Below are 14,095 nucleotides of genomic sequence, written 5' to 3'. Positions count from 1 at the left end.
GTAATTCCTACGGTTGATTTAAGCGAAAAGTCCAGATTTCAAACGAAGTGGTGATGAAGAACAGGTGCTCCGCGCAGCAATTTCATATCGAAAAGTGCTCCGCGAACCGAAAAGGCTGAAAACCCCTGTCCTATCACATTTAGTATTAACAGTAGATAAACTCGAGTGACAGAGTCATGCAATTCTGGTTGACTCGACTTACTAAATAGACTTCTAAATCAGCATTGCAAAACTTAGGGGTCTATTTTGTAAATTGAGCGGTGTCATGTTACTCGTATGTAGTCAAGATTGATCAAAGTAAACATGTATATTTCAGATGTCATATGTTGACTCCCATTGTAATTCAGTCACATAAAATGACAACTATCGATAAACTCGAATGACAGAGCCAAGTCGAGTTTTTTTTTCTGGTCGACAGTGAATCCATTCGAGTCACTTGTAAAATAGAGCCCTTAACTGGGATGGGAACTTAACCGCCCATGTTAATGACCAGATATGTGTCATTTTTTCCATAAGGAACAAGGGTTTTTTCTCCAACATGTACATAACCTGCTTATCTTTTCTTTATTCAATTCAAAGCTAACATAAGGATTGTATTCTTGAAACTTTTGAATTACTTCGGCAGGGTTTTTTAAAGCTTTTGGTTACAAAATGCGTCATATTGAAGTGCTTCTTTTTGCAAAGTTTCAGACAATTCATCTTGGAAAACCCCCCCATGCCAAAGTGAAAGTTTACTACATTTAATTATTAAGTTCAATTCAAAATTCCTACTGATAACAATTGCTTTTTGAATGACCGTTGCATTGTGAACACATCGATATAATTAAACTTTGTTTTTTTTTTTAGTTTCCAAAAAACTTCAGAATAAATACCATATTTTTATTCATTAGCTCAAAAATAAATAGTAATTCGTGATCAACACATACGAAATCCTGAAATTTTCTAGGCTTTTTCTAAAAAAAGCCTTTGGTTCGTTTTTCTGAAGATGCAAAAAATGGTAAATTATTAACCTTATTATAGTAGCAGTTAGTGTGGTGTATAGAGTCTGCGTTACGAGATTTGGATGACAGGTCTCCGAAGTATGATTTTCCGAAGCGACATGTCTTCGAGACGTTATTTTTTTCGGGGCGACAGGTCTCCTGGTAAAATTTGAACAGGCGATTGGAGACCGTTGTTTATATCTTGATGGAAGGGGACGTTGAAACGAAGGCAGCGTGAATAATTTTCTGACAACTATTTTCATACTAAAGCAACGGAGTGTAAGTTTTGGAGCGATAAGGTGATTGTTATTTGAAAACTGAACTGGGATTCCAAGTGGAAATTAGTTTGAAAGTCAATTTGCATCGGGTTTTTGTTCTGAATTGGGATCGGATTGGATTTAGATATGGATTGGAATGGATTTTGATCGAAATCATGTGTGATGTGAATAATTTCTGATTGTAGTTTGATTGATTGAGAATCGAATATGGATTGATTTCCTTGAATTTGGGTTGGATTTTGAATAAGTCGGATTGAATAAGCATTTATATGGAAGGATTTGGATCGTATTGATAATTCTAATTGGATTTAGATCGAATAAAGATCGGATTTTATTTGAATTTGCATCGGATTTGATTCCATTGGATTGGATTCTAATAAATTTTGATTTTGATTGCATTTGGATTTTGATTGGATCTAAATATGGATTGAATTCAATTGGATTACATTTGCATTTGGATTAGATGTGGATTTGATTTTTACATGGGTTAGATCTGGATTGAATTCAATTTGCATTAGATTGGACTAAATTTAAATTGGCTGGGATTTGATTTTGCACTGATTTTAGATTTGATTCGTATTGTATTCGAATTGGTAGGATTCTGATATGATTTGAATCATATTCGTTTATAGATTGATTCGAAAGGAGTTGGAAAGTATTGATAATTCTAATTGGATTTAGATCGTATAAGGCTCAGATTAGAAATGAAATTCGCTTCGTAATTGATTCTATTGGATTGAACTCTAATAAACTTCAATTTTGATTGTATTCGGATTTGGACAGGTTGAATTGTGATTGGATTACGTTGTATTTGGAGTAGATGTGGATTGGATTTCGATGTGGATTAGATCTCGATTGGATTCAATTTGCATTGAAGTGGACTAAATTTGGATAGGCTTGAATTTGATTTTGAACTGGATTTAGATTGAATTCGGATTGTATGATTGGATTCTGATATTATTTGGATACGATTGTATTATAATTTTGTTCGAAAGGATTTAGATCGTATTGATAGTTCTGATTGAATTTGGCTTCGATAGGGTTCAGATTTGGATTTGCATTGGTTTTAGATTGCATTGGAATTGATTCGAATTGGTAAGATTCTAATATGGTTTGGATTCACATTGAATAAGGTTCAGATTTGATTGGACTAAATTTAAATTAGCTGGGATTTGATTTTGCACTGGTTTTAGATTTGATTCGGAAATTCGCTTCGTAATTGATTCTATTGGATTGGATTCTTCAATTTTGATTGTATTCGGATTTGGACAGGTTGAATTCTGATTGGATTACGTTGTATTTGGAGTAGATGTGGATTGGATTTCGATATGCATTCGGATTGTATGATTGGATTCTGATATTATTTGGATGAGATTGTATTATAATTTGATTCGAAAGGATTTAGATCGTATTGATAGTTCTGATTGGATTTGGATTCAAAAAGGTTCAGATTTGGATTTGCATTGGTTTTAGATTGCATTAGACTTGATTCGAATTGGTAAGATTCTAATATGGTTTGGATTCACATTGAATAAGGTTCAGATTTGATTTCGATTGAAGTTAGATTGAATTCACATCGGACTGCATTTTGTTGTTGTTTATTTATCAATTTGAATTTGATTTGGAATTCAGATTTTGACTGTTGGAATATAGATTGGGTTTTCATATGAATGGAATTAACATAAGGATTGATTTTAATTTTGATTGGATTTACATTGGATTGGACTCGAATTGGATTATATTGCATTTGGATCAGATGTGGATTGGATTTGATTTGGATTAGACGGTACTTGATTTGGATAATAATATGATTTGGATTGGATTGGGATTGATAATTCTTTGGATTTGAGTTTGATTTGTATTGGATTTTGATTGAATTTGCATTGGATAAGATCGAGATCAAATTAAATTTGCTTATGGATTTGATAAATTTTCATTGGAATTGAATGTGGATAGATTGGATTAAATTAGAATTGAAATTTAATGTGGATTGGATTTCGATATGGATTTTATTTTGATTGGATACGATATGAGTTAGATTTGATTTGGATTCCATTTGGACTTTATTGGAAATTATTTCAAAAAGACTCAGATTTGATTGAATTGATATTTTAAATAACCTAAACGGCCATTTTGGGAAGCAAAGATAGATAATTTGTAAGATTCTGATAGATTTAAATAAAATTCGATTTAAATTTGAATCGATTAGATGTGAGTCGGATAGAATATATTTGCATGAATTTAGAAAGGTTCGGATATGAATTCGATTTATATTTGTTTCAAATAGGATCACTATTGATGTTGAATTGAATTTGCATCGGATTGGATTGGTTATGTTTGATTGTATTGGTTTTGGTTAGATTTGGATTTGAACGTGGATGAATTTGATTTTGAATCGGATTTGGATTTCCTTTGAATATGTATTGGATTTTATATTAATGTATCCGGATTGGATTTGGATACAGATTCAACTTGGATACAAATTTAATTTGGATTGTGTCAATTTGGATTTGATGGAGTTTGTATGTGTTTGGATAAAATATGAACTTTGCTTATATTTGGATTAAGATTGGCTTCGGATTGAATTGTATTACTATTATGTTATTAGATATTGACATAAGTTAATTTGGATTTGGATGCGATTCGGCTTGGAATGTTTTAGATTGGATTCGAATTTAATTTGTATTGAATTTGCATTTAATTTTGATCAGATGGGGATAATTTTTTGACTTCGGTTTTATTTAAATTATATTTGGATTCGGAATGGATTGATTTTTTATTGGATTTAGCTTTGAATTGGATAATTGTTTAGAATATAATTTGGATTACGTTTGCAATTGGGATAGATGTGAATTGGATTTGGATATGGATTTGAGACATTATTTGGATAAGACTCAGATTTAAATGAATTTATGTTGGATGTGAATATGATTTGTATTGAATATTTTATTGAATTGATATAAAATTTGAAATGGATTGCGATTTGAATTGAATTTAGGTACAATTCGGATTGAATAACATTTTGTTGTTTTTAATTTGATTGGATTTTGGTTGAAGGATTGGATTTACGTGAGATTCGGTTTGGGATTGTTTTTGGAGTAGGATAGGATGTAGATTGGATTCAGGTTACTTTGAAAGGGATTCAACTTTATTGAGTTAGATTTGGATTGGATTTACATAAAATTATATTTGAATTGGCGTATAATGTGAGTTGCTTTAGAAATTGCTTTAGGATTTAGATTCGTTTTGCCTTATATGCAAACGGAATATGGATATGGATAAGACTTTGATAGAATCAAATTCCTCTGATTAAATTTAGATTGGATGAGGACTGGATTTGGAATTGATTTGGATTGAGATTGGACATGGCTAGAATTCTTATCAGATTAGCTTGGTATGCATTGGATTTAAACTTTGATTTACATTTGTATGTGGGCTTGATATCGCATTTAGATTTGATATAGATGTTTTTGAATAGATTTGATTAGAATAAATTTTGATTAAATTTGAGTAGCGTTTGGGTAAATTTTGATTAAATTTGGGTCGAAGTCTTATCCATTGGATTTGATAGAATATGGTTTCAATAAGGTTCATCCAAAACAATTTGGATTTTAACTATAATCATAATTTATTTGAATAAAATTATATTTTGATCAACTTTTCATTGAATTTGAATGGGATTTAAAATAGAATAATTATTTCAATTGGATCGGATATGGTAAAAAAAAAAAGTTTTGAATTCGATTGCATTTAAAATTTACTTCATTTTGAGAGTAGAGAAGGGAGCGATTGTGGTGTATAGAGTCTGCGTAACGAGATTTGGATAAAACGTATCTTGCCGTACATTTCTGAAAAGGTAAAGATGATAGTCTTGTTTGTTTCAGTGTTTTTCGAATTCTAATAGCTCATGATGAGCTTTACATCTGGCAAAAGCTTTTCGGTTTGAATCGACGTAGCCTTCGTTTGTATTGGTAAAAACGAGATTGAGCTGCGCTTTCAGTCAAACGCTGTACCTGTATGCATCGCCGTGAATGATAAAGTGAGAAAAAATGAAAGATGTTCGGCAGATGGGTGCGAATGAAACAGCGCTGATGGTTGGTGCGGGATGAATATGTATGGGTGTCTTTTTCGAAGCTGATGTGAGGTTGAATAATGTTCGGCTGGATGTTCAGTTTGTTAACGGATTTTGCGACGAACGCACGCGAAAGAAAAATAAATCTCCCGAAATTGAGCCGGCGAGTATCGGCTACCACAGTTAGGTGGAACAGAAAAACCACAACTTTGTAGAAGATTACAGTTGAAACCACTGAATGCGAGTATTAATATGAACCTATCTACTGTTGCTGCTTCATAGTTGAAGGATGTGTGGTGATGAATTTCAAAAATGTACTTGGTAAGCTTTATATTTTTTTTTCCGGCTCTGGAGGGGGTTTTTGGCGGCATCGGTACCGTACATCGTTGATGACGGATAGTTTTGGGCGCAGTTTCACCATCACCAGGTAGTGGTCAGAGTCAATGTTAGCGCCACGATAGGTTCTGACGTTGGTTATGTCGGAGAAGTGCCGTCCATCGATCAAAACATGGTCGATTTCCGATTCTGTCTGCAGAGGTGATCTCCAGGTGTACCAATACGGGAGGCTGTGCTGGTCATATTTTAGGAGGCGGCAAAATCTATCAGTCGTAGGCCATTCTCGTTCGTCAGCCAGTGGGCGCTGAACTTTCCAATCGTCGGTCTGAACTCCTTCTCCTGGGTAACCTGAGCGTTCAAATCTCCTATGATGATCTTGACGTCGTGGCTTGGGCAGCGGTCGTACTCGCGTTCGAGCTGCGCGTAAAATGCGTCCTTGTCATCACCAGTGCTTCCGGAGTGTGGGCTATGCACGTTGATTATGCCGAAGTTAAAGAATCGGCCTTTGACTCTTAACTTGCACATTCGTTCATTGATCGGCCACCACCCGAACACGCGCCTTGCATATCACCCATCACTATGAAAGCTGTTCCCAGCTCGCGTGTGTTGCCGCAGCTCTGGTAGATGGTATGATTACCTCTAAACGTTCGCACCAATGCTCCTGTCCAGCACACCTCCTGCAGCGCTACGATACCGAAACCGCGTATCTTCAGTACATCGGAGAGTATGCGAGTACTTCCAATGAAGTTGAGTGATTTGCAGTTCCACGTACCGAGTTTCCAATCGCTAGTCCATTTTCGTCGCTGTGGTCTTTGCCGATTGTTCCGGTCCGTATTCTCTCGTTGACGTTCATGTACTGATGTGTTTTTACGGTTGGCTTGCAGGGCCTGACATCAACCCCCTAGATTTCCAGAGCAGGGTTGGGAAAAAATCTGAAATTCATTCTACAGTAGCTAAACAAAGCCAATCGCAGTCAGCGAAGCCAGTGAAACTCACGTCTACCGCTGCTGTAGGCAAAGAGCCTTGAAAATTGCAAAACACCCGTTGCTAAGGGCAACCCAAAATTACTGTAGAAAAATGTTCTATTTCCCGCATTTAGAGCCTCCAATGACACTAACGATTTAGAAAATTCATGCACCCAACATAGGCTACTTGATGAGATTCACGTTTTTGAACTACTGTACTGGGAAAGCCACGTGATTTTCGCGAAATTCAAGCCTACTACTATTACCATTCCCAGCACTGTTCCGGAGGACCATTCCCCCTAAATGTTCGGAGGGCCATAGTGCGCAGTTTAGCTTAGAGTCCTTCTCTGGCACTCGGACGATGATCAGCCGCCCCTGACATGGGGAACAGACGCTGTTGTGAGCCGCTACTAACATGGAGTACAGACTCTCAAGGTTTGCAGAAGCAATAGCAAAAGCAAACCCCCCCCTTTCCTGTCAGCATACCACCAAAGTTCCCACCGGGGGTTGGTTACCCGATCTTCCCCAAGATAACTCGTACCCCGGCCAGTATCACGAGGAGGTAGGGATAGGAGTTGCTGGGCAAGAGGCTAAGGACCGCACAAAGGGGTCTATTTTATTCCTGCAGGTACGCGAGGTACCAATGGTACGCCATGCCCAGCCATTTACCGTGCCCGATTACCGTTTCCGCAGCAAGCAAAACCACAATCCACGAAGATAGCAGATCTGATCCATACTGACATCTGCAGACCGATGGATACAGTAACACCAGGAGGAGCGAAGTATTTCATAATTATGATAGATTACTACAGCAGTTTTTCTATAGTCTACTTTCTCAAACGTAAATTGGAAGCAGTAGAGAGAATCCACCAGTATTGTGAAATGGTCTACACCCGTTTCGGAAGATACCCGACTGCCATCCGGTCGGACCAAGGAGGAGAATATAAGTCAAAACAACTTGGAACCGCTTACACGCCACAGCAAAATGGCGTTGCCGAGCGGAAAAATCGATCCCTGGTTGAAATGGCAAGATGCATGTTAGGGTTCATTTACAAACTTCATAACGCCAAAAATGGCCATTTTTGACACCCACCCACCCCCTCGTAACATTTTGAGGACAGCCACCCCCCCCCCTTCAGCATTATGGAATTTGTGAACAAGCCCTTATTGGATGCTGAAATGAGTTACCGCTATTGGGCCGAGGCGGTTAATACAGCAACATATTTGCAGATTCAATTGCCAAGCAGATCCATCAAGATGACGCCGCACGAAATATAGTATGGTAGAAAACCTGATGTCAACCATCTGCATGTTTTTGGTTGCATGATTAAATCACTCAACAAAAATTGTACATTGTACATTGTACCACTCTACCAGCCGGTCGGAAAGCGATTGGATCAAAATGGATATTCAAGCGGAAGGAAGATGAGCAAGGCAACGTAGTTCGCTACAAAGCACGTTTAGTAGCACAAGGATTCACGCAAACGTATGGAACAGACTACGACGAAGTATTTGAGCCAGTACTGAAGCAGATGACTTTCCGAGTATTGCTGTCCGTTGCAAGTCGAAAGGGAATGATCGTCAAGCATGCTGATGTGAAGACGGCATATCTGCATGGAATATTGGAGGAAAAGCTGCCCGTGTGTGGAATAAGACCTTCGATGCTGTCAGCAAGCAAATGGGTTTCGTGCAATCAAGGAACGATTCCTGCTTGTATATACGGAAGAACGGCGAGAGGTCCACTTACTTGGTTGTATATGTGGATGATCTCGTTGCGGGAAGAGATCGAGTATGAGGAAATAAATCAAACATTGAATAAGCATTTCGAAGTAACCTCCCTGGGCGATATACGGCATTTTCTGGGCATCGAGGTGCAAAGAACCAATCAAGGGATATCACTGAAGCAAAAATCGTACATCAAAAAGCTACTCAAACGTTTTGGAATGCAAGATGCGAAACCATCTCTAAGTACCGGCCACATCCAAACAAAGGAGCAGTCCGATAACTTGCCAAACAACAATCAGTACGTAAGTCTGATTGGCTGGTTATTGTAAGTAGCCGTTAATATACGCCCAGATATTGCTGTAAGTGTGTCTACTTTGGGAAGAAAAACAAGCAATCCTTCTCAAGCTGATTGGATAGAAGCCGAAAGAGTACTACGCTACCTAAACGAGACAATGGAGTACGAACTGGTGCTGGGTGTGGATGACATTCCATTACACATCTACGTTGATGCAGACTGGGCAGGAGATTCAAGTGACCGAGAATCGACCTTCGGATTCCTATTCCGATTTGCCGGAGGATCAATCAGTTGAAGCGCAAGAAAGCAAACGTGTGTTACTCCCAATAGTACGGAGGCAGAATATGTTGCACTGACTGAATGTTGCCAGGAATTTCGTTGGGTGCATGCTTGAAGATTTTTCCGTAAAAATTCCGGTTCCGGTGACCGTATTTGAATACAATCAGGGATGCACCAAACAATCAAGTTCACCAGCCGTAGGACGACGATCAAACCATATCGAAACCAAATATCACTATGTTCGGGAGTTGCAGCAAAATGGCGAAATCGAGCTTCGGTACTGCCCGACGGGAGAAATGGTGGCAGATATGCTGATTAAGCCATTTCAAGCCGAAACTATTCCGGGAGGCTGCAGGAGTCCTGCCTTCGAGGAGGAGTGTAGGAGGTAGCGACGATTTTATTCATTCGTTGTTAGAAACTTAAAGAGTAAAGACGTTTTACCTTAATCGATCTACGGCCATCTCCTACATAAAGATGGTGTTCGTTTCAAATCCGGTCGGAACAACAAAACTTGGGGTGCAGCGAGCTAGATTGGCCAGGTGCACCAGGACCTGAAGAGCGTAGATCGCAGTAGAGGATGAAGAGAGGCGGCCATTTTATTAAAATAATTGGTGTAGAACCAAATAAATATAAAATATTCTTAATGCGGAGATGGGCATCCAACCTCAGATTATAAAGAAAATTCTGGTGTTTGTATTCATTGTAGAAAAAAACATATTTCTTTTGAACAATGTTCAGTTTATATTGAAAACCAATTCAAATTAAATCAAAATATTAAAAACAAAAATCTCTTATCATATACAGATATTATGAAATCATCAGACAATATTAATTCTCCAAATACTTATGAAATTTTACCAGATAATGATGATAATGATTTTGGGAAACAACAGAATTTCACTTACATTAAAAGAAAAAGACACATAATAATTCATCAAAAACTAATTTATTTAGTTTTGAACCTCAACTATCATCTTCTTATAACACAAATTTTCCTGTAATTAAAAATTGTAGTCAGCAAAAAAAAATATTCCAGGTTTAAAAAAAATATTAATACTTCTTTTGACGAACAATTGAAACAAACCGATAAGATCAATGATAATAAAAATTCTGACAATTCAATTTTGAAAATATTAGAAGAATTAGTTAATTTTTTGGAACTTAGTGAATTCTGGAAAAAAAAAAAAATTAAAATGATTCTACCTTTCTTGGCTTCTATTTTAAATAAATTGTATGCAGTTGGACCCATCATTTCATCTATTTTTTCATTGTAATGGCTTCAAATGATTCAAAAATTTTGAAAATATTACAGTGGAATTGTCGCAGCATAATTAACAAAATTGACAGACTTAAAGTATTAATAACAAACTTCAATATAGATATATTTTGTTGGTTGAAAAAAAAACATTTTTTTCCGATTTCCACAATTCAAAATTATACGTAAAGATAGAACAATTTCACATGGAGGTGTTCTAATTGGTATTCGAGACAATATTGAATTTGAATATTTGGATTTATCGGTGGAACCCCAAATTGAATATGTAGCTGTTTCAATTACAAAAATGGTTTTACTTTTTGTATTATTTGTTTCTATATTCCTCCTAATGCTTCTTTTTCAGTATCCCAAATTAAAAACATTTTAGATATGATTCCTTCCCCTTTCTATATTTTGGGAGATTTTAATGCTCATAATATAGCATGGGGTAGTCACAAATCTGATGTTAGAGGTTCATTAATAATGGATTTGATTGATGAATTAAACTTGAGCATTTTGAATGATGGATCTTTCACTAGAATTGCAGTTCCTTTTAGTAATCCTTCATGTATTGAATTATCCCTTTTTTTCAAATAGTTTATCCTTGATGTCTTCTTGGAAAACTATTTATGATCCAAATAATAGTGATCATTTACCTATTTTGATTGAATTCCAAAATACTAGATGTGACAAATTTACACAAGAGACTTTTGTATTTGATCTATGTAAAAATGTAGACTGGACTAAATTTGCGGATTTGATGTCACTTTCAATTATAAGGAGTGATATTTCTCTTTCTGCAATCGAAAAATATAACCTTTTTCCAAAATTGTTGTTTAAATGCTTACATAAATCTCAGAAAAAGAAGGAAACTTAAAGAAAAATCGGCCTTTTTTCTGGTGGGATGATGAATGTTCAAATGCTTTGAAAAAAAAATCTGTTGCATTTAAATTATTTCGTAGATCAGGTCGTAGGGAAGATTATTTTTTGTATTATAAAGCTGAAGCTTTGTGTTCCTTTTTCTTTAGAGGAATTACATTTGGCTTTATCACTCACTAAAAATACTGCCCCAGGTATGGTAGGTGATAATATTAAATTCATAGTTCATAAAAAATTACCAGAAGATTGTAAGGAATTTTTACTTTCAATATATAATTTATTCCTTTCTCAAAATATTATTCCTTTTGAATGGCGTTTTGTGAAAATAGTAAGTATTCTTAAACCTTGTAAAGATCCTTCATTAGCTGGTAGCCGAAGACCTATCAGTTTATTATCATGTTTACGACAACTCATGGAACTCATGGAATAATATTTTTTTCATCTTCCCAATATGGATTCAGAAAAGGCCGAGGTATTCATGATTGTAACGCTCTTTTAGCTTCTCAAATACAACTTTCATTCAATAAAAAACAAGATGTAGTTTCTACTTTTCTTGATGCTTCTGGTACATACGATTCTGTTTTGATTGATTTTCTTTTCAAGAAAATGAATAATTTAAAAATTTCTAATTTAATTTCAAATTTCTTGTATAACTTGTTTTCTTTGAAGATAATGCATTTTTTCCATAATGGGTCATCTAAAATAATTCGTCATAGTAGTTTTGGGTTACCTCAAGGATCAAGTTTGAGTCCATTTTTGTATAATTTATTCACATCAGGTATGATGAATATTATTCCTAATGGATGTTTTTAATACAGTTTGCTGATGATAATGTATTAACTATTAGTGGTAAACAATAGAGAAATTATCAGACATTTCATGCAATCTGCGTTATTGATACCTGGGCATTTGATAATGGTTTTACATTTTCAGTTCAAAAAACTAATTTTTTTTTTTTCAAGAAAGCATTCAACAATTAGTATTAGTTTATATCTAAATGGATATGAAATTGAACAAGTTTTTGATTATAAATACCTTGGTATATGGTTTGATTCTAAATTAAATTGGGCAAATCATATTTCCTATATTCAAAAAGTTTGTTCGAAAAGAATAAACTTTCTTCAATCAAATACTGGTACTTGGTGGGGTGCTCATCCATCTGATTTAATAACGCTTTACAAAACAACTATTCGCTCTGTGATGGAATATGTATGCTTTATATTTGGTAATGCTGTTCAAACTCATTTTTCAAAACTTGAAAATTGCAATTTCGTTGTTTAAGAAGCTTTTGAATTTTAATCCAGCCAACACTGGAATTGAACCTCTCAAAATTCGATTTCAAAAATTAAATTGTAAATTTCTGTTGCAAAGTGTTTCATACAAGCATCCGATTATTGATAATTTAAAATTTTTATATGAAATCAACCCGTCAAGTAAAATATTAAGCTCCTTTATATGTTGTTTAAATGAGGATATAACGCCAATTTCTACCCCTGGATTCCAAAATTACATTATTAATATTTATACTTTTCGACCCCTTATAGATTTATCTTTATATGAAGAATTTAAACAAATTCCAAAAATTGAACATTCGCTTTTTGCAATTTTTTTTATTTAAACGTAAATTTAAAGGTATCAGTTGTGATCAATTTTATTTCACTGATGGATCTTCAATTCAAAATGTTGCTGGATTTGAAGTTTTTAATAATCTTTTGGCTCACTTTTTCAAATTACAAAATCCTTGTTCTATATTCATAGCTGAGATAACTGCTTTATATTTTGCATGTAACTTGATTAGACTTTTTACTTCAAACTTATTTATAATATGTTCTGATAGTTTGAGTTCGCTTCATGCTTTGAATTCTATAAACTTTAATTCAAAAACTCATCACATTTTTTTGGAGCTTAAAAATTTTTTGTATGATTTATATACTCAAGGGTTTTTGATTGAATTTTTGTGGGTTCCTGCTCATTGTAATATTTATGGCAACGAACAAGCTGATTCTTTGGCCAAATTAGGGATTGCTCGTTGAATTATTTACAATAGAGAAATTTGTGCTTCAGAATATCATTCGAAACTTAATAAATATGGTATGGATAATTGGCAACATTTTTGGAATTCGATTGATAAAGGACGTTGGTGTCATTCCATTTATCCGTTTGTTGATAAATCCCCATGGCTTAAAAACATATTTGTAAATAGAAATTTTATTTGCACTTTTTCACGAATAATGTCGAATCATTACATATGCAACAGTTATTTATATCGCGTTGATATGAAGGATTCAAATTTATGCGATTGTGGGGAATTTTATGAAGATATTGATCATATTGTGTTCGTATGCACCAAATTTATGATACCTAGAAATAAATTCATTCATTTGGAAATCTTATACCAAACTCGTCCTACATTTGTCCGTGATATACTTGGAAGTAAATTTTATCCCACTTTGAAATTATCATATAATTATCTGAATGAGATATCATATCTTATTTGATTTGTATCTGCCTTAATTTTCTTTGTTTTTTGTTTCAGGAATGAAATTTGAACCACCTACCAAGAAAGATTAATTCCCTTTTTTTCTGATTGAACGTTTCAGAAGATCAAGAATCTGGCTCTGTTATGGTTCAATCCGAGTGAGCCTTTAGTTTATAAGATATTTATAATAACGTTTTTAAAAAGATGAAGAGGTTTTGTGCCTTTTTGAGAAGATCTAATTAAGTGATCACTCAAAGGGGTTTTTCCCTCTTTCAAAATTTTAGTTAAAACAAATAAATAAATAAATAAGTAACCAAACAAGTAAATAAAATATAGCTTTATACAGCCATTGTTTGATAGAAGGTAAAATTTGTTGAAATTTATACATATTGACAGTTTTAACGCCTATAACAGCTTATTTTGAAACAACACCCAATGTTTCAAAAAGGGTAAATTTGTGATAAACACAACAAAAGTGGCAATATTAATTTCAGCACCGCAACTTAAAAGAATAACAAATTTTCGAAATCTGGCCAAATAATTAGCATGTAA

The sequence above is a fragment of the Aedes aegypti genome, chromosome 1 (assembly GCF_002204515.2).
Source record: "Aedes aegypti strain LVP_AGWG chromosome 1, AaegL5.0 Primary Assembly, whole genome shotgun sequence".
Lineage (NCBI taxonomy): Eukaryota > Metazoa > Arthropoda > Insecta > Diptera > Culicidae > Aedes > Aedes aegypti.
This window is presented reverse-complemented; position numbering follows the sequence as displayed.